This window comes from Ochotona princeps, chromosome 28 (assembly GCF_030435755.1).
Source record: "Ochotona princeps isolate mOchPri1 chromosome 28, mOchPri1.hap1, whole genome shotgun sequence".
NCBI lineage: Eukaryota > Metazoa > Chordata > Mammalia > Lagomorpha > Ochotonidae > Ochotona > Ochotona princeps.
Genome location: NC_080859.1, coordinates 13,991,233 through 14,011,752, shown reverse-complemented (window position 1 = coordinate 14,011,752; position 20,520 = coordinate 13,991,233). Strand labels below are relative to the sequence as shown.

The 20,520-nt window shown below is 38.9% G+C and overlaps 1 long non-coding RNA gene across 1 annotated transcript in view; it reads left to right on the top strand.

Moving 5' to 3' along the window:
* Positions 1-20,520, top strand: part of LOC105941880 (uncharacterized) — a 173,599-nt gene that overhangs the window by 1,336 nt on the left and 151,743 nt on the right. Inside the window, exon 2 of the long non-coding RNA XR_009244339.1 lies at positions 2,193-2,309. This is a non-coding gene — a long non-coding RNA (uncharacterized LOC105941880). The remainder of the gene's footprint in view (positions 1-2,192; positions 2,310-20,520) is intronic.

Sequence of the window (20,520 nt, the reverse complement as noted above, 5' to 3'; positions counted from 1 at the left end):
TGACCACAACAACCGGTGCTGTGCCAAATCGAAGCCAGGAGCCAGGAGCCAGGAACTTCCTCCTGGTCTCCTATGCAGGTGCAAGGTCCCAAGGCTTAGGGGCGTCCTCAACTGCTTTCCCAGGTCACAAGCAGGAAGATGTATGGGAAGTGGGGCTCCTGGGATTAGAACCGGTGCCCATATGGGATGCTGGTGGGTTCAAGGCGAGGACGTTAGCTGCTAGGCTACTGCGCCGGACCCTTGCCTAAGTTTCTTATCAACTCTCAGGACCAATTCAGAGTCTTCTCTGAAATGTAACCTTGTTGAAAGATAGCATTTTGAGCTCCCAGTTTCTCTGTGTGCTTGGGCGGTGATGGTGGGAGTGGATAGGGCTGGGAGGTGGGACTCACAGCTGCTGGGTGTCTGTCTCAGATTGTAAAGTAACATCCCATGAAGAAACAAGGGAAATGTTTACTTTCCTTTGGGGAGTATCGGCAAACAGACGGCCTGTGAGCCAGTCACCTAAGCTCATACAAATTCCCCAGCTCTCTGTTAGCACAGTTGTTCACTGAGATTGGCCCCTCTCCCCCGCTGTACTAGTCTACAATAAAGCCAACTTTGTCTGTTAAAACTTTGGCATCAGCAATAACTTCAACAGGGGGAGTTATAAAAGAAGTGAACACCTAGGTAGGAACAGAGTTTATAGTTTTTAAAATTTATTCATTCAACAGATTGTGTCGAGTCCCCGTTCTGCTTAGTTCTATGTTAAATTTTTCACACTGGGACTTGGGACTTGGTCTCATAAAGTTGGGTTCAAGAGGGTAGAGAACAAGTCACACTTGCTTTGAATTCTGAAGTCTAAAGGTGGAAAGTACAAGCTGCCCTTGCTTCCTCATGCTCGAATGGCAGAGACGGAGAGTCTCCATGCTGGATTGCAGGGTGAGGAAGCCCCTTTGTGAAACTCTCCATGCACAGCTTCTAACCGGGTCGCATCTGCAACAAAGTGCCATTTGTTATCTTTCTTTTTCCTTACTTAGAATTTTATTCTAAACCGTGCATGGGAGATCGTTGGCGTACTGTGTCACCATCTCTCACTTCAAGGAAAGACCAACATTCAACAGAAGGAAAAAGCAGCTGGGGTTTGATGGCTGTAATAGTTCAGCTGGCTGGTCCTCTGCCTGTGGCGCCAGCATCCCAAATGGGCATGTTTCTAGTTCCTGCTGCTCCACTTACCGTGCAGCTGCTGTCTGTGGCCTGGGAAGGAAGCAGAGGATGGCTCACGTCTTTGGGCCCTTGCATTCACATGGGAGATCCAGAAGAACCTTCTGACTCCCAGCTTCGGATCAGCTGTTGCACCCTTTTGGGGAGTGAACCAACACATAGAATAACTCTTTCTCTTCTACGGTGTATGTAAAAAATCTGCCTTTCAAATAAAAAATACATATATATTTTAAAAAAGGATATTAGTTACTATCCTGCTGTTTACTGGTCAGTGTGTGCCGTTACAATTCTCTGACATGCTCAGATGGAAAAGTGCATAGTCGTTTGTTTCCTGATTCCCCATCTGTAGCCACCTTTCCCAGGAACGAGGATGTGTAAGGACTGATGCTCAGATCTCAGAGTTGAGCTAATGCTTCCAGATGATTACAGGGGACTTTGTTCTCTTTCTGGAACTGCAGTTCCCAAACACATGTATCAGAATCAGAAAAGGATTTATTCTTTTCTTTTTTAAATTGAAAATATAATAAAACCATTCCAGAAATTCTGAGACAACAGCTTTGGGGTGGAGGCAGAGACTGTATAGTTGTTTTCTTTTAATTTTTATTTATTTATTTTATGGTTATTTTCTTCAGTAGGTTCGTTCCAGGAACTTCCTTGAAGTTGCCAAAAATCCCGGGGTCTTAAAGTGTCTTATATAGGGATAGTCAAGTATTTATATAGAACCTAAGCACTTTTTCCTGTATGCATCAGATCACATGTAGATTACTTATAATACGTGATGCAGTGTAAATGGTGGTTCATTCCATATGACAGATATACTGACGGGATTTTAACAGTCAGAACAATAGGGTGATGACAAAGGTGAATTCTTCATTACTACTTCATATAATTTTGGTTTGTACATTGAATATTAGTGTGAAATAAAATGTGTAGCAGTCATAGTTGGTATACTGTGTTGTTTATAATATCAAGCCTATGTCTGTTTAATACAGATGTGATTTGATTCTCAGCTGATGTTTGTGCACAGCTGATTGAATCTGCACACGAAGCTTGCAGAAGGATTTGGAGGACACTTCACTTCATGGAAGGGGACACGTCTCTCACACGAGGTATTGTGTTTCTTAACAGATTGGAATGTTGATGTTCCCCTGAGAGTGCTGGTGAATTTATTCACTGGAAGTTTCTTATTTGCAGATTATCTATTCTCTCTTTTTACTTATTAATTAATTTATTTATTTATTTGGTCTTGGGTGCTTACACAATTGTCTTCAAGTAACTGAAAATGAGGAAATGAATAATTATAATAGTACTATTACAAAAAAATTAAACATCAGGGCCAAGCAGAGAGGCTTACTGGCTAAATCTTCACCTTGAAAGCGCTGGAATCCATGAGAACACTGGGTCATGTCCTGGCTGCTCCATTTCCCAGATCCCCACTTCAAGCAGTGGAAGATGGCCGAATGCTTTGGGACTCTGCACCTGTAGGGGGACCGGGACAAGCTCCTGGCTCCTGGCTTCAGATCACCCCAGCTCTGGCCATTTTGTCTGTTTGGGGAGAGAACCAGCAGTTGAAAGATTTTTCTGTTTCTCCTTCTCTCCATAAATCAGATCTTTCTTTACGATAAAAATAAATAAATCTTTAAAACAAAATTTAACAATGAATTATAAACTTAATTTGATAATTTGCACATAAATATATTTCTCTTAGAACTGTCATTTAATCCTGGTTAACGTAAAATCTTCTAGGAAAATATTTCTTCATTCCTAGAATTCGCATGAATCTGTCATCATGGCATAGCACCTTATAAAAAGAAGATATTCTGCGAATAACGTAAGGTTTCCAAGTTTTTTGCCAGTTTAAGATTGAGGTTGTTGAGCACTGGGTAATCCACTTGATTCTGATATGTTAGTTCAAAAGCTGTCTGAACTTGAAAAATCTGTGTGGGCCATAATATACATATGGATGTGTCTGTATATAAATGGAGAAAGTGCTGGGAGTGAGAGTCAAGTAGGCTACTACACAGCCCTGGTATAGTACAGTTGCTCCTTCATATCTGTAATTTCCTTATTGTTGGATTCAGCTTACTAGAGATTAAAACTAGTCTAGAAGAAAAAAAAATGCATGTGTTCTGAACCTGGACAGATTTTTTTCTTATCTTTACTCCTTATACAATGTACTGTAATAACTGTTAGCATAACAGTTACAGTTTGCCAGATATCATGTGTGATTTATAGATGATCCTGGAGAATGTGTATTGATTATGTACCAATATTATGTCACTTTTTATAAAGCACTTGTCTGTCTGCCGATTTTGGTATCTAACGCAATACTAAGGGGGCTACCATGTACACCTAAATGCTGGAATGCTGAGTAAAACCTGAGCTTTGCGGTCTTAGTTCTAGTAATGATTGTGAACATTAGTTACATGTCTTCATGTCCTGATGTACCAGATGCCATACTGCCTTGGTTAATCCTCAAAATCTCCCGTAACTGTCTATGTTTTACACTAGAGGAGACGGCACCGGATGATTAATTTAGCCAAAGACATGTGATTAGAAGTAACAGGGGTGGATGCTAAACTCCAGTGCTCTTATATCAATGATGGGTTATTAACGGCTGTGCCATTATGTATTCCTAATTAACCATTTTCATCGTTCAGCTCGGGCCTCTTTTCTCAGTCAACTGTTTCCACACTGATAAAGCCTAACCAATAGCCCGAAAACTCCCGTGTCATGCAGCTAATTTTCCTTCTCACACATCGCTGCCCGCCCTGAAGCTGACTGACTAAGCCTGTCTGTACTTGGTTCCAAGCCACAAGTTTAGTTTCAGCCTACTCCAGATATCTCCCACATTCTTGTAGGAGTATAGGGATACCTAGATCATGATTTTTGACTATAACCAAGATTTGGGGAAGCCTGGGGGTTTTAGCTTATACAAGGAAATATTCTAATACCCAACAAAACTCTGTTCATGTTAGCAGGAAAATAATTGATAAGCATTCAATAAAATCTACAGGAACACAGAATTTAAACATTCCCTGGTTTCAGCATCTTTGTTTATGAAGGATTAGTCTCAGCTGTGATGTTCCTTTGTCAGGACACCAGGGGTGCAGGCGGCTCTGCTTGCTGTGCTGCAAGGGGAGCCTCAGAGTTACTGTTAAATGAAGGAAGAATGGCAGTGTAGTTACAGTCACCATTAGAAAACAATCGGAAAATGCATATCTAAAAAAGAAAGATGCAAATGCTACAAGGAAACAATCCTTTGGCACTTCAGACAGTGGATGGTGATAGCGATATCTTCTTGATGATAATAGTGACACAGCGAGTTTGGAAGCTGGTACAGAAAAAAGATTTTAAAAATGTGTAATATCTCAATATTATGTGGATGTAAATTTTACTTATATTTGAAGAAATATGGTTATATTAATTCATACTCTATATAGGAATTGTTTTGTCTAAATTATCTTCATAAAGATATATATTTTTGACTTTTTTTTGGTTAAAGTTTGGGTGTCAGAGAGAGAGCATGCAAGAGCAGGCAGCCTCCTATGTGCTGCTGCATGCCTCAAAGCCCTGCAGCTCTGGGACCTGGGACAGGGTGCTGCTTGGAGAGCAGCTGCTATCAGGGTTTTGGGCATGGGTGACAGAAACCCGATAACCTGGGCACCACCTGCTGCCACCCTGTCTGCATTAGCAGGAAGCTGAAATTGGGAGCAGGGGTTGAGCTGGAACCCAGGCTTTCTGACATGGAATACCAGCGTGCCAGCAGCGCAGTAAGCTCTGCGTCAGAAGACCACACCCTGATCATGAGTTTTAATGGTTTACCATATATTTTTCCATTGGGCTATTTCTATCTGTAATACTCTATTAAATACACTCTGCTATTTTATTTAAATTACTTCTCTGCACCTCATCCACTTAATTATTTGTTAAAGGAAAACATGCCACTGATCTCATCTTAGGACACTGTGTGTCTAAAGGCTATCTTGGAAATTTGTTTGTTTTGTTTTTAATTTTAAAAAGTGTCGGTTGAAAAGGAGAAGTGGATATACTGAGACATCTACTTAATGACAGGTGGCTCTCATTGGCTGTATCTGAGCAACCAACCCACAGAACCATATCTGGAGAGTCAGCTAGAGACTGTGGTCGGAGCATAGACAAGAGGGTACAGCATTTCAAAAAGGAAGACACAAAAGATAAAAAAAGAGGGGGGCAAAAGTAGTCACCAAAAAAAAAAAACATTTTTAGAAAAGAAAACTTGCACTCACTGATTGGCAATGGGAAGTTGATGAAATACTGAAAAGCCATGAGGGCGGCAAAGTCATGGTGCTTGTACGAAGCAGATGTGTTTGAACCTGATGTCTGTAAGACCTCTTCTTTGCAGTGCTAAGGTTTGGTAGTTGGTGAAATCAGGAGGAAGTAAAGATGGGGGAAGAATTCATATGTTAAAATCTAGAAAGTGGATAGGTTCTTCAGCAAAGAAAACTCAGATTCCTAAGGCAGTTGAATGTATACATCTTTGCAGATTGTCTAGTCATTTCTTGATTGAGTGAGACCCAACTTGGAACTTCTTGGAAACATCATGTGTTTTAATTCTAGAAAGAACATACTTGCATGGCACATAGATAATGATAATTGTATTTTTTAAGAGACTTGTTGCTTGATGCTGCATGTGAGAGAGTGAGTGAACTAGTGTATACAATGAATGATTGCCGATTATCGCAGCCTACGTTAATTTATTTGAAAATGTTTTATTTGAAATATGTAGGGCACAACATTGAAAATGTGCTTAAGGCTATTTACTGAAAAACTCAGTCTCCCATTCTTACTTACCAGACACGTGGTTCCTCCCTGAAAACTTAATATTAGGTGCAGTTTCTGTCCTATCTTCTAGAGTTATACATGGACACATTAAATATAGGAATCAACTTCAAAAAGTGCATAAAAATGTTCGATTGACTTTTCTATTTCACCTCTGCATATAAAATACTGTTGCATGAAAGCTGTGCGTAGTGGTGTATTGTTTAAATATACACCAGGGTTTTTTTTTTTGCATGTGTGTTATTGTTAGTGTTTACAAATATCTTGAACATGAACCCATAGCAGTACGCAATGAGAGCTGTCTCTATTTTATTTAATGTTGAATTATAACTTTATGGGTATAGGCACTTCACATTTTTCAAACCTCACCTCCAGAAAAATGTTGAACATTATTTATGGCAATGTAGGTATGCATTATAATGCAATCTGCGATGGATTGTTTTTTATTCATAATTACTATATTTGTTTATTCCTTGGATTTAAAAAAATTTAAATGCATTTTCATAAGTCCCTAGAAATATTTTGTATGTTAGAATATATGCCTTTTGTCTCCAGTGATAAATCAATTTTATTTTATCACTGCAGTTTTACATTACAAGGGACAAAACTGGGCCCAGCTCGGTAGCCTAGCAGTTAAAGTCCTCTCCTTGAATGCACCAAGATGCCATATGGGCACCAGTTCTAATCCCGGCAGCCCTGCTTCCATCCAGCTCCCTGCTTGTGGCCTGGGAAAGCAGTTAAGGGTGGCCCAAAGCCTTAGGACCCTACACCCCCGTGGGAGACCATACTTGGCTTCCGGATCTCGGGCTCAGAACGGACCAGGGATCTTCTGGGTGGCCAGTAAGGAGAGTTCTCTCCTTCAGTCTCCCTCTTGACTATGTAGTAAATAAATTAAAAAAAGAAAAAAGTAGAAATGGAAACTGCTATTTTCAGTCACTTGGGTTTTTTTATAAGTAGAATCAGAAATCCATTTTTATTAAAATCACATTTGAATTGACAAGTAATAAAAATAAAAAGCAAGAAACACCATTCATTCAGCTCTCATATGTTGAATAAGCTCAGAGTCTAAGCTATGGAATTCATTGGTGGCAGTGTAAAGCCTGTTTAAGCCCTGTGGGGACAGGGATTGCCAACTGCCTTCATTATCAAACAGAGCAGCCTAGCTTTTAGTTGGTGCTCAAGAAGTTTTGGTTAATTTACAGAATTAATAAGTATATTTCCCATCTTGAATTAGGAACTTACTCATAATGTTTCTTTTATTCATGTCATGCAATGCTGTGAATAATATAAAAGACGGAAAATATAAATTCTTCAGGTTAAACAACTTTCATATTTAAACAATAGATTTTTGTGTATTTGGTGAAGTATTTATATCAATAATAAATATGGGTAAAATGTAACACTTTAGATTTTATAGAGGGGGATGGGGATGACTAGAGAATGTGTAAATTTTCTGTTGCACAAAATGCTACTTAAAGGTGAGACTGAACTCAATGTTCCAGAATTTTAAAGTAGGCCTTTCTGGAATACGAGGTGTTTTCTAATTGACCCTAATATATACTTAAACAGAAAATTAGATAACTTGGAAGTAGACCTTGATATGCATAAGGTATTTAGATTAAAAATAAGTTTCTACTCCTTTCCATAAGAAAATAACTGGAAATTGAAATAATTGGGCTGCTATGTTGTAAAGTACATTAGTACAAATACATATTTAATTTATGCAAAGACATTTGATTGCATATGAACCTCCATCAAAAGTATTTTACATAATAAAATTTATAATATGGTTTCAGATTATTTTTGTCTTGTTTAATAATTACATGGCAGTCGGTAGTTTCTGTTTTGAGAAAAATGTTTGTTGAAGCTGAAAATGTTATAGTATTTCTATAAAAGTTACTCAAAAGATGACAAAAAATTTCAAAGGTAACCAGATGAAAATATGCTTATATTGTTTAAGTTAATGTTTTCCTTTAAAAAATCAAACATTAAATTTCATAGTTAAAAATTACAGTTTCTGCATAATTGAGCAGCTTTGCTAGTAAGATTCTGGCTTATTGCTACTATTTGTATAATCATTATTCTTATCACTTATTTACATTTGTCATTCATCTTCTTACACTCATGATCATCTCCAACATTCTGCCCTGACATAAAAAGAAGGAAATAACTAGTTGTTACCAAAGGCGTATTTCCCTTCACGAGTTCTGTTGCAAGATCCTTATTTTTGGTTTTGTAGAAAGAGCACGGTAAAGCAAAACAATGGTGGCAAACCATGTGCCTTTTGGGGTGAGGGTGGGGAAATGGAGGGATGATTAGACTCTGTGTAAGACTACATAGAAACAACTGGCTCTTTACACATCTATGCACAGCAGAACACCCACCAGCCTTGACCCATAATGCGGGTCAGGTGTTTCCTGTCTCTGTCTCGCTTCTGGGTTTGCTCTTGCATTGCTTCCCTTAGGTTGCTCTTGAGGATGCATGCCCTGCCCTTGGCTGGCATCTGGGCCTAGGCCTCTGTCAATTACAGGAAGTCTAACTATTAGCTAGAATTTTCTGTCTACCCTGTGTGAGAAAACCTCACTCAATTAGAAAAATGGTAAGTAGGAGGAAGTAGAAACTGGAATTCCAGAGCTCGCATCTGCGCAATTCCTGTGCTGTTTACAGATATCTCTATTCAACACGAATCCCTGGAGAACATGGGGTAAATACAGCAGTCTTAAAACAGAGACTGGACATCCTGTTTGTGCAAACTACATAGTCTGTCGCAGTGAAAACAAATAAGACGAAAGCCAGCTTGAATGCTTTAAAGACTTCCTGTCGAATCTGAAGTCATGATTAACCTATGAGGACAAGAAGGTTCAAGTTCCTTCTTTTACAAGCTGGGAGCAGTTTGAGGCCAGATGCCCTCCAAGCTTCTTGGAGGAGATTCTTACTGCTAACCTTATGTGGACCCACATTATCACAGACTGAGAAAGAAACTTAATAGAGAATGGCTGAAGGCCAAGGCTAGGTAGAAACTGAACCTGTGTCAAATTTGTATCCCTATAAGGACAGATTCAATAAAATGATCGCTCCAGAATGCACGTTTTTCTCATGGTCTTTGGAAATCCTGCTGTGGGAAAAAAAAAAAAAAAAAAGGACTCAGCAGTGCAGTGCTGCCTGCGCAGCTGCAGGGCTTCCAGGGTGGAGAGAGCTCACAGGTGGAATTCCTCCGTGAAACCGAAAAGCTTACTGGGTGTAGCATCAAACCTCCTGCCTCACAAAGTGCAAGTAATGTAAGACAGTTATTTAGCAATGTCGTAATAGTTGCATCTGAAATAGTCAAATTTCACTAACAAACGTTTGACCTTCATTTATGTAAAACTATACAATGTAATGGTAAATCTTTCAAATTTATATTCTGTTATTGAAACCTAATTTATGTAAATCCATTTGTGGTTGAACATTGTTACAATTATTATATAATCTAATAGACAATCAGCCCACATCTTCAAGATGATCTAATTAAGGTTTATCAAAATGATTATAGATTATTTTTAAATGCTCAAAATCAAAATACAATAGATAAACTCTTTTAGGATAACTGAAAAAAATGAAATGTTTTTCATTTCTGTTTGTAAGGAATTTATGCAGACATATAGTCAGGCTCCTGGCTTTGGGTCAGCTCAGCTCCAGCCGCTGTGGTCACTTGGGGAGTGTAGCAGTGGACAGAGGATCTTTCTGTCTGTCTCTCCTTCTCGCTGCAAATCTGCCTTTGCAATAAAATAAACAAACCTTAAAAAAAAAACGCAATGAATCCTGAATGATGAATATTTGTGTTACTTGTTTTTAAGATTTATCTGTTTGAAAGGCAGAGCTACAGAGATAGAGTCAGGGAGAGGCCAAGTGGGCTCTTCTGTCACATTCTAGGTGTCTCTGTGGCTGCAGAAGAGCGTTTCCAAAACCAGGAACCAGGAGCTCTTTGGACGTTGCCCACATAGTTTCAGGAACCTAAGTAGTTGGGTCATCTGCTTTCCCAGGCGTATTAGAAAGTAGCTAAAAAAAAAGTGGATCAGCTGGGCATTTGAAATGATGCCAGTCTGGTTTACTGGCACCATAGGCAGCGGCTTTACTCACCACTCCACAGCAGTGGCCCTGGATACTTGTGTTTCTAATATTGTGATTAGAAGAAGCAATTCAGTAGTAATATTCTGGCACTCTTAACTTTATACCCCTAGTGAAAATTAACTGCGAATTTTTCTAGAGGCATATATTTGCTTGGACTGCCCTCATTCTGTGGGGAAGTGCCCAGGTTCAAGTGCGTGGGTTCAGCCCCTGGGTCTCTCCAGATTCCAGCTTCCTGTTAATACATGCCCTGGCTGACAACAGATGATGGCTCTAGAAGGTCATGCCCTGCCACGTGCATGGGAGATCTGCACAGAGCTCTCGCCTCCTGACTTCAGCATGGCACAGCCCTAAGTGTTGCAGACATTTGAGAGACAAACCAGAAGATAGGACTTTTTTCTGTTTTCTGTCTTTCAAATAAATCAAATGAATAAATAAAAGAGCTGTTTCACTAGAACTTACAAGGTTTACATATGTATGTGTATTTTGCCTATGTATGTGTAGATTTGTATTCTATAATTTGAAGACATTTTTCTCTTGTATTTTGATTTCATTTGTAAGATTTCATAACATACAAACCTCGTAGGACCCAACAATTTGAGCAGTCCTCTGCCGCCCCCTTTGCCCTGCTGGAGCATCAGCAGGGAGGTGGATGTGAAATAAACCAATGCCCATTTCAGATGCAGGTACCACTGACAGGATGAATGTGCCATGCTGGTCCCAACATAAAGAGATTTTAGGATTCGTTTTTAGGATTTGTTTATTTTTTATTGAAAAGAGGGATTCACAGAGAGAAAGATCTTCCATCTACTAGCTCATTGCCTAAATGGCCACAGTGGCAGGAACTTTGCCAATCCAAAGCCAGGAATTGGGAGCTTCTCTCTAGTCTCCCATGTGGGTTCAGGGCCCCAGGGGCTTCCCCTGCTTTCCCTGGCTCACCCACAGCCCTCAATGGTGGGTAATTCAGCCCAGTCCAGCCCAGCCAGATGTGGTCCAATATTAAATACCAACATGTATTTCAAAGGATACTAAGGCCTGGCCCAGCCTAGCCTGGCCCCATATCTGGTCCACACAAATACCAGGGGGTACTGTAGCCTTACCTGGGATGGCCCACCTCTGGCTCTGTTCCATGTGCAGCCAGAGGGAGCTATGGACTAGTTGGAAAGTTCCAAAATTCTCCCATGCCTGTGGCCAGCTCCAGATGCTGTGCATACCAGCCAGCAGGGAATGATGCTGTTTAGCCTAGCCCAGGTCTCCTACATGGGATGGTGCCTTGGCCTGACACAGACATGTGCTCAGGTTGTCCTCTAAACCATTCCATCTCAGTTCCCATTCCTGCCTGTGTGTGCAGTGCCCCAGTTTGTAGAAGAACAAATAAATTATTCTTTCCCTCTCATCAGTCATGTCCTCTGCCACTCCTTCCCCTAGCAAGCTGCAGCCTCCTGGTCTGGGGTCCATGGTGTGGTGTCCTGGCCAGGAGTTCCCTGCTGTCCCATTTTTTTTAACTTTTAATTTTATGATACAGTTTCAAAGGATGTCAGAATTCCCTCACCCTTTGTGCAGATCCCACCTTCCACCGATTTCCCCCATATTATTTCAATAGCATAGTCCTTCGTAACAGTTGTAAGACCATCCTTCTGCTATTTAAGTCTATCCTGACATTGCAGATATGGATAATGGCAGTCATTGCAACATCTTGTTGTCAAGATATATTTAACAGTTTCATGGGGTGTCCATCTTTGATTTGGAAGTAGATATGCATGCTGCATTGTATCTTATCTTTAAAAAAAATAGAAGAAACTATGCTGGCATGCTGGTGTAGTTAACACAAGTTTAGCATAAACCATGCCCAGAAATCCCTCCAGCTACTGGCTGCCTTTCCCTCAGCAGTGTAACAGTTGCCTAGGTACAGGGCAGCCCAGGCAGATGCTTAGAGCTGGGATCTAAATGCCATTCTTTGAATTAATTTGAGGCGTATGCAGTTGCATTTCCAGTGTTCAGCTAAAGTGGTATGAAAATTTTCACTTCCATATTCATATCATATTTGGTCAGTAGCCAGCAATTGCCAACAGTAATGAAACACCTATAAAAAGTTCCAAGTCAGTAGGAGAAACAAATCAGAAGGCGATGAAGTGATCTGTGATGAGCAAGTAAAAATCAATAAAGCAGGGAATAAAAAGAAAGCTCTTAACAAGGAGGGACAGGCAGGTGTTTGAACCAGTTGTTCCATTCAGGTATTTAGCTCTGAGCATTACAATACAACAGACAACTACTTTTGCTTGTGCTAATTCTCTTGATGATGACCCTGGTTTTAAAATTTTATTTGTTCCTCATGACTGGACACACACTGAAAAATATTGATTTGTTTATTTTTTCTTTGTTTATTATCCTTATTTTCCATGATACAGTTTTGTGCATATAGGATTCCCCACCATTGTATTTAAGGAGATAAACAGGTCAGAGTCATGCTGTCTGTGTAGCATGGTTAGCTGAAAATTCTGCTTGTAATTCTACACTACATCATTTCCCCCAGCCTCATTGTGGTAGAATAAAGAACATGTATGAATTGTTGCCCCTGGTGTGCAGTTAAGCCTCGGAGCTACCTCACTGCAATGTTCTATCTTGAAGCATATAGAAAATTATTAAGGAAAACATCAAAAGAAGGTTCATAAGCCCTTGAAGAGCAAAATTATTTCATGGATCCCCAGAAGACAAATGCAGGCTTTGACAAGAATTTGAGAATGTGGTACCTCAAAGGTGTAACTACAATGATCTACTCTATTCAACCTTTTCAATTATGTAAACTGTCTTAACTTCAATATAAGAGTGAATAGATCTTTCTGGTAAAACTACTGAAAGTGCCCAAAAACATAGAAAAAGAGTGTCTAAAAGATTTAAGAATTTCAATTCCTCTCTGATACTCACGCATACTATTGCTTTGTGTCTCTCAAGGATGAGAAGCAATCAGGGGATATCTAATATCGCCCAGGTAAACAATAAGTCAAAAATGTGGTCATCTTATTTAACACAGCTCTTTAGTGGCGTTAAGGAAAAGGTTTTTTTTTTTCCCCTGAATTCTTCTACAAATGTCTTTGTTAAGACTCAGATCTTGAGGTGCTTAATCAGTGATTCTGTATGATTTCTATGTGAGGATGTTGGGCTTTGTACCTTGCAGTCCTTACTATGCTTTCAACTGGGGTTGATGTCTGCGAGCATCAAGTGCAGAAGAACAGGTGCCATGTCACTTCTGAGCTTAAGTTATAGAAGACCCTATTGGGTTCCTCTTTGTTTTAAAACCACTCTACCTAGTAGGAAAAGCAGTGTAAATTGAACTGCGTTTCAAATAACTAATACCTCTTACTAACACCCACACAAATAAGTTTGGGAATAGTTTCTTCATCCCCATAAAAGTCACAAAGACAGAGTCCATTTGAAAACCAGAAGACAGCCACATGTGAAACTTCAAGCCAGAAACATTTGCTTGAGAAATAATGGGAAAGTTATGCTGGTTCTTTCCATGTTTATTGGAAAACAACTGGTTTTCCTTGCAAAATAGTGCTTCTTAAAAAGTGAATTCATGAGTTTTCTATAAATTTTTCAGCAAGTGAGATCTCTCTGTGGTGTGAAGGGACAGTTCAGCATATTTAAGTCAATGAATGTGATATGTCACAATAGCAGAATTAAACAATTAAAATTGTAAGGGTGTTTCATTAGCTGCAGAATAAGATTTTTCAAATTCAAGATTCTTTCACGGTAAATATTCTGAACAATTAGGTGTAGATGAACTTAACTCAAAGTAATAAATGTCATTTATCAGAAGACCTCAACTAACAATGTATTCAATCGTAAAAATAGAAGACTATTCATTTATTTGTTTGTTTATTTATATTGGAAAGTCATTTTTATGGAGAAAAGGAGAGATGGAGAGAAAAGTTGAAGCCAAGACCCTTTTCTGGGTCTCCCATGCATGTGCAGGGACCCAAGGCTTTGGCCTGTCTTCCACTGTCTTCTCAGGCCACAGCAGGGAGCTGGATGGGAAGTGGAGCAGCTGGAACATAATGCAACACACAGGTGCCCAGAGGGAATCCTACACAGGCAAAGCAAGGACTTTAGCCAGTAAGCTATTGTGCAGGGCCCTGGAAGGCTTTGGTTTAAGATCAGGAACATTAGAAGAGTACATATTTTCACATTTCTTTTTAGTGTATTACTCGAAGTTCTTGTTAAAAGATTTTTTTAAAAGGGAGTGTATCTTCATCTGAAAGGGAGAAATAAAATTATGTCTAATTGCAGATGGCATAATCCTATATCTAGAAAACATCAGAGACTGCACCCAAAGCTGTTAGAACTAATAAACAAATTCAGTAAAATCATGAGCTACGAAATCACAATGCAATGCAAAAATCTGTTGTATGAAGTAGACACTAGCCGTTGTGGGTAAAATGTTGGTTAGGCAGCGCATGAGCCACGTCAGAGTACATGGTGAGACTCCTGCTCCTCTATCCTGACCTCAGCTTCCTCCTAGCATGAACCCAGAGGGATAGGAATGTACACTCCAGCAGCTGGGTTCCAGTAACCCAGAGGGGAGACCTGGACTGAGTTCCTGGCTCCTTGCTCTGAAACTTTTGCTAATGTTGACTTTGTAGGAGAGAAGCAGTAGATGGGAACATACTTTCTATCTGTATGTTGGAAATGAATTTTGAAATATTGAATAATCCAAAAGATAAAGACTTTCATGTTTCTATCAATTAACATTGAACACTCTCAATGATAAGTTTGGAAAAAAAATAACTATAATCATAAAACAATAAAAACATTAGGAATAGACTTAGTAAACGAGTTGAAAGATCTTTACACTGAAAACTAAAAAAAATACAGATAAAGGAGATTTATGAAGACACAAATGATTGGAAATATTAATGTTAACAAAGTATCATTTCTGCTTGAAGCATCTTATTGATTTGGTAAAAGCCCTATGCCACAAATTACTGGTATTTTTCACACAAACGTAAAATCAATCTTAAAATTCATGCATAGCCACACACACAAAAAGTAATATCTCACAATTAAAGCAGTGTTAACATGACGACCAAATCAGAAGACTCATACATCCTGATTTTGAAGTACATTTAACATTATAGTAATAAAAATAGTCCAGTGCTGACATACAAATAGACACATATACTAATGGAAGAGTGTAGAAAACCACCAAATTAATTCACTCATAAACCATAAGCAGTCCGTTAGTATTCAAGTAAAGAACCAAGAACAAATACTAGGGGAAGGGAACACATTTAAATATGTGGTGGTAAAAGTGGTGGGTAACCACATTCAAAACCCTGAAATCATAACCTCATACTGCACAACATAGTCAAGCAAACATGTATTGAAAACATACAACTTGTAGAATAAAACATCAATGAGAATTTCTCTGAAATTGGACAATTTTAATATAATAGAGAAAGCAGAGTCAGCTAAACTTGAATTGAACATTTGATGCTACATCAGCCTAGAAAGTTTTTGCATAAAGAGGAAATCTCCAGTCATGTAGAAGAGGAAAAAAATATGTGCACACTATCTAAAAACGTGTTTATATCCAAAATATGCAAAAATGGACACAATTCACTGCAAAACTTGATAAACCTAAACAAATAAAACTATTATGAAAATCAAAAGTGGATCTCACTGGTATGACTTTGAAGAAGATACAGAAATGACCAACAAGAATATGAAAAGGAGCTGTACATCACTAGGAAACAGGAAAATGTAATGAAGTATTCTTGTATACCTGTTAGAATGAATAGAGGAGCAGTCATTTGACCTATCAGCTGAGATTCCGGTCGAGATCCCTGCAAAGCCCACAGCAGTGATCCTAGGCTCAACTCACAATTCCAGTTATGATTCCTGATTGCAGCCTCCTACCAATGCACACCTTGAGAGACAGTGGGCAATGGCTCAAGGGGTTAACTTCTGATACCACGCTTGGGAGATCCCCACCGAGTTCTTGGCTGCTGAACTAGCCTGGCCATGCTCTGGCCTTCGAGAGCTTTGGAGCAGAAAACTAGTGGAGGGCAGTTCTGCTATCAGTCTCATTTCCCTGTTTCTCTGTCCCTCAAATTAGTACAAATCAGTGTTGATGAGAAAATGGAGAAAAACAATGTGAATACCCACCCATGCCCCAAAATAGAACTGCCGTATATTACAATAACCCCACTTTTGAATATACATCCAAAAGAGATAAAATTGGTTTCTGAAGAGACATCTGCAGCCTTATTCCAGTATCTGTATGTATAAATAAATTATGTGTTCATCAGTGATGACATGAAGAAAAGATACAGAATGTATACAGGATCGACTATTATTTAGAGTTAAACAAAGGGGAAAATCTTGACATTTTTCATAACATGAATGAATCTAAAGGATACTATAAGTAAAATGAACCAGACTCAGAAAGTTAAATATTAACATCATCTCATTTGTGTGTACAAGAAAAATCAAGTTCATAGAAACAGAAGTGAGTTTATCAGGTTTTATTACTCGTAATATTTTTATTTCTTTAAAAAGTTTTTAAACATATTCTGACAGATATTTTAAATATATATCACACTAATATAAAAATAAAATATAGGCAGAGAAAGTTAAGATATCCCTAAGTTGTCTTTATACTAGATCTTGGCTGAACTACTTTTTTTTCCTCTTAGAGTTGTAAATGTACATTTCTCCCCCATTAGTAGCTATTGAAACCACAAAACAGCATTTCTTAAAAGCTTATTTTGTAATCTTCCCTGAGAAATTCTTTTAAGATACAGGTACATCGTTTTGAGTAACCAGTATGTTAAAAAAAAAAAAACAAAAAACAAAAAAACAAAACAAAACAAAAAAAAAGGATACAGGTACATCTTCTGAAATTTTTTGATCAATAAGGCAAGTCAGTTACGTTATCTCATCAATAGGAATGATAATATCTATTGCAAATTCAAAGACTTGATTACAGCAGAAAGGATGAGCATTAGTTACTATGCAGTCAGGAGACAGCACTGCTACATGGAAATACATTAAAGACAAAGAATTACAGAACCCCTAAGAAAAATGTTAAAGAGCTTAAAAGGCAACCCAAGCTTAGCTACTTAGGGAGATTGTTCCTATGTCTGGAATGGAAGGGAAGCAGGGATGTGCATAGTAATTGGTGCACATGGCCAAGGCTGTCAGGAGGACCCTGTAATCGTGGTGAGAGCTTAGGCAGTGGAGTGTTAGAAGCTGCTGGCCCTGCTTGTGGGGGGGGGGCAAGGTGTTCCTACTGGAGATGGCTTCTGCAGAGAAAGAGAAAGAGAGATGTATCTTACCTCTTACTTCCTCTTCCCCAATGCCGGTCTGGTTGGAAAGTAAAGGAAGACAGCTGGCAAGAAGCCTGGGAGATAAGCCAGGTGGACAGAGCAGGGGGAGAGGGGATGTGCCTGAGTGTCGATGCGGTAGCGGTCAGCATAATAAGCTTTTTATTGGGTTGATCGCTTTTCCTGCTTCCACAGTGTATGCCACTGCATGCCAGCTTGTTACCCAGTTCTCACATTCACAATTCATCTTCCATATCTGTGTCCATCTGTCTAACAACATTTTTTCTTTCTTTATTTTGGGCAGCATGGGAATTGTTTTGTTTAAATTCAGTTTATTCCAGAGTATCACCAACTTTGTGCATTTCTATATGGCTCTAAAAATTTATATTGCTTTTGTGTTTTCATTGCATAATGTACTTTTTGTTACCATCCTCATAAAAATACAAGCCCCTCAGAAATTGGCTAGAATAAGAAAGCAGGTACGCAAGTTAAAATTTTTCTGAGGAATGCCATTCATGCGTATGTTTTCATTTTAGAATCATACAAAAGTTTTCTGTATTCTTTAAGGACACATGCTAACTACTGACTTGTTATTTCAATGAGTTATCTAAACTTTGAATGTCATTTTTTTGCCCTACCATTATTGGACATGATTGAACATATCTGAATTTGGAAAACAAAATGTGTGTTTTTTGTGCAAAACACTATGATGGCAGGGAGACTGTAGGAGATTAGGACGACTTTCAGTTAACTTCTGTCAGCTGTTTCAGTGACAGCTGGTCAGTGACTGTGTACTACAGAGAGCATATTTATCAATTACATTTTCCACTAGAAGTTTCCTAAAGAAATTAATGGAGAATAGTGATCTTGCCTCTCCCTGAGAATCAGCCTTCTTCAGGAAAACACCTGGGCTGAGAGTCATACAGCCAGTCTATAAGCCCACACAACTTGTTGATGTACTTCTTCCAGTGTTGTCAATCTGAGACTTGTGGGACAGTCAGTTTTCTTATAATCAAATTACAAGCTTTTGTGGTGCCCATCAGATACAGTAAGTGGAATAGATGAAGCTTTAAAATGAGATACAACTCTTTGCAAATGAAAGATAAGCACAGGATTATGTGAATTGTTGCTAAAATCAGACCATTCATTTACTTTAGTCAGTCATAGTAAGACAGAAAGCAGTTGTTGATTATCACATTGCAAAGTATAAAACATGCAAGGTAATACAACTGTGAATAGCTTTATGCCTGAATGATTTTCATGAGAGCGTATACTCAGTGGTATCTGTGGCATCATCATCTTAGTTGTCATGAAAAATGTTGGGCTAGGCCTTTTGAACTCTTCCTGTTTGACAACAAATAACTATGGTATTCTTAAAGATTTTTATAATAACACAAACTTTTAAGATTTATCTTATCCACAGTGAATTGAACTGAAAATAATTGGAACTCTGAATCTTCCAATCATGAAAACCAAAAACCTAAAAGTAGAATACTTTGAGTTCCCTTGGATTTAACAAAAAATGATTTCTTAATTTAGTATGAATTAGACATAGGTAAGTAGTAAAGTTTGAGTATAATAATTCATCATGGAATTCAGTTTGGAGAAATGCACAATCTAAAGTTGATAAGCTGAATAAATAGAATTTTACACTCAGATTCAAATAATGAGGCTATTTTTGATGAGCACTAAATCAAAACTATAAAAGTGCTCTCTAGATGTTTTTGCAACCTGTGAGATTAACAATTAGTGGGACGAAATACCTGGGCTGAGAGTCAGAAAAATGAAAAAAAAAAAACATGGATTAAATTGTACAGAAACTCGCTGCCAGTTTGATGAGATGCTGGGGCAGGAGTTTACGCTAAATTGTGCTTTTTAAAATACAACCTTTAGTGTCGTTTGACATCCTCCCCCCCAAGCAAACTAAGATGTGAAATTTAATAATCGTTTTTGACAATTTTATAAAAATGAGCTGCCATGGCTAATTGATGAGGAGACCCTTCGTCTTCTACCTGCAGACCTTTGCTGTGAGTTACTGGCACAGGGTTCACAGCCTCATTCCGTCACATCTCTGACTGCATCTGTGCTGTTAACCTCTGCCTGGCTCTGGGAGTGGCACTGCCCGGGCTAACTGGCTGTCAAGTCAGCTGGCAGCTGGACCTCACATGTTCCCTTTCACTTTCACTTTGTCTCCCAAGGTCATCTGAACAGACGCTTTTAAAAATGATGCAGCCAATTACATTGTAGTATCTAGAATGTACAGCATTTCTCTTGAAAAATAAACGCCAGGAGAAAATACAGTTTTAGAAGATATGCATACTTCATTTATTAGAATCCTTATCGTCAAAAGTGCCTGAGAGGTAGAGCCCCAGGTGCTAATTTCAACCCAAACCCTGATACACTTTGCGCCGTAACCTCTCTAGACCTCATTTATGAAAATGAAGAAAAGCATTTCCAGATGGGAGGAATGAATTTTCCTTCGGCGTTTGTGCCCACTGTTTATTTTGCTCATAGTGTTTACCTACACAGCTCAGATCAATATATGGAAGTTTTATGAAGAAAGGAAAAGGAATAGTTTTTACCCCCTATTCACGTCCCCTCCTCACAAAAGAAAATTTGGCAGGAGTGAGGGTGAGATTATACTACATTAGCTTCACAAAGAGTCCTGGTATAGCCATCTCAGTGAACTCCCCTATACAAAAATCTTTTTAAAGATTTATCTATTTATATTGCTAAGTCAGAAATATAAGGAGAGACAGGAAGATCTTCTGTCTGATGATTCACTCCTCAAGTGATTGCAACAGCTGGAACTGAACCGTTCCAAAGCCAGGAGCCCAGAGTCTCTTCTGCGTCTCCCACACAGGTGCACGGTCCCAAGGCTTTGGGCCATGCTCAACTGCTTTCCTAGGCCACGCTTGCTTAGGGAGCTGGATGGGTAGTGGGGCTGCTGGAATTAGAGCTGGTACCCATCTGGAATCCCGGTGCGTTCAAGGAAAGGCCCTTAGCTGCTAGGCTACCGTTCCTGGCCCCGTATACCCATGTCTTAAATGTATGTTTCTTCCAG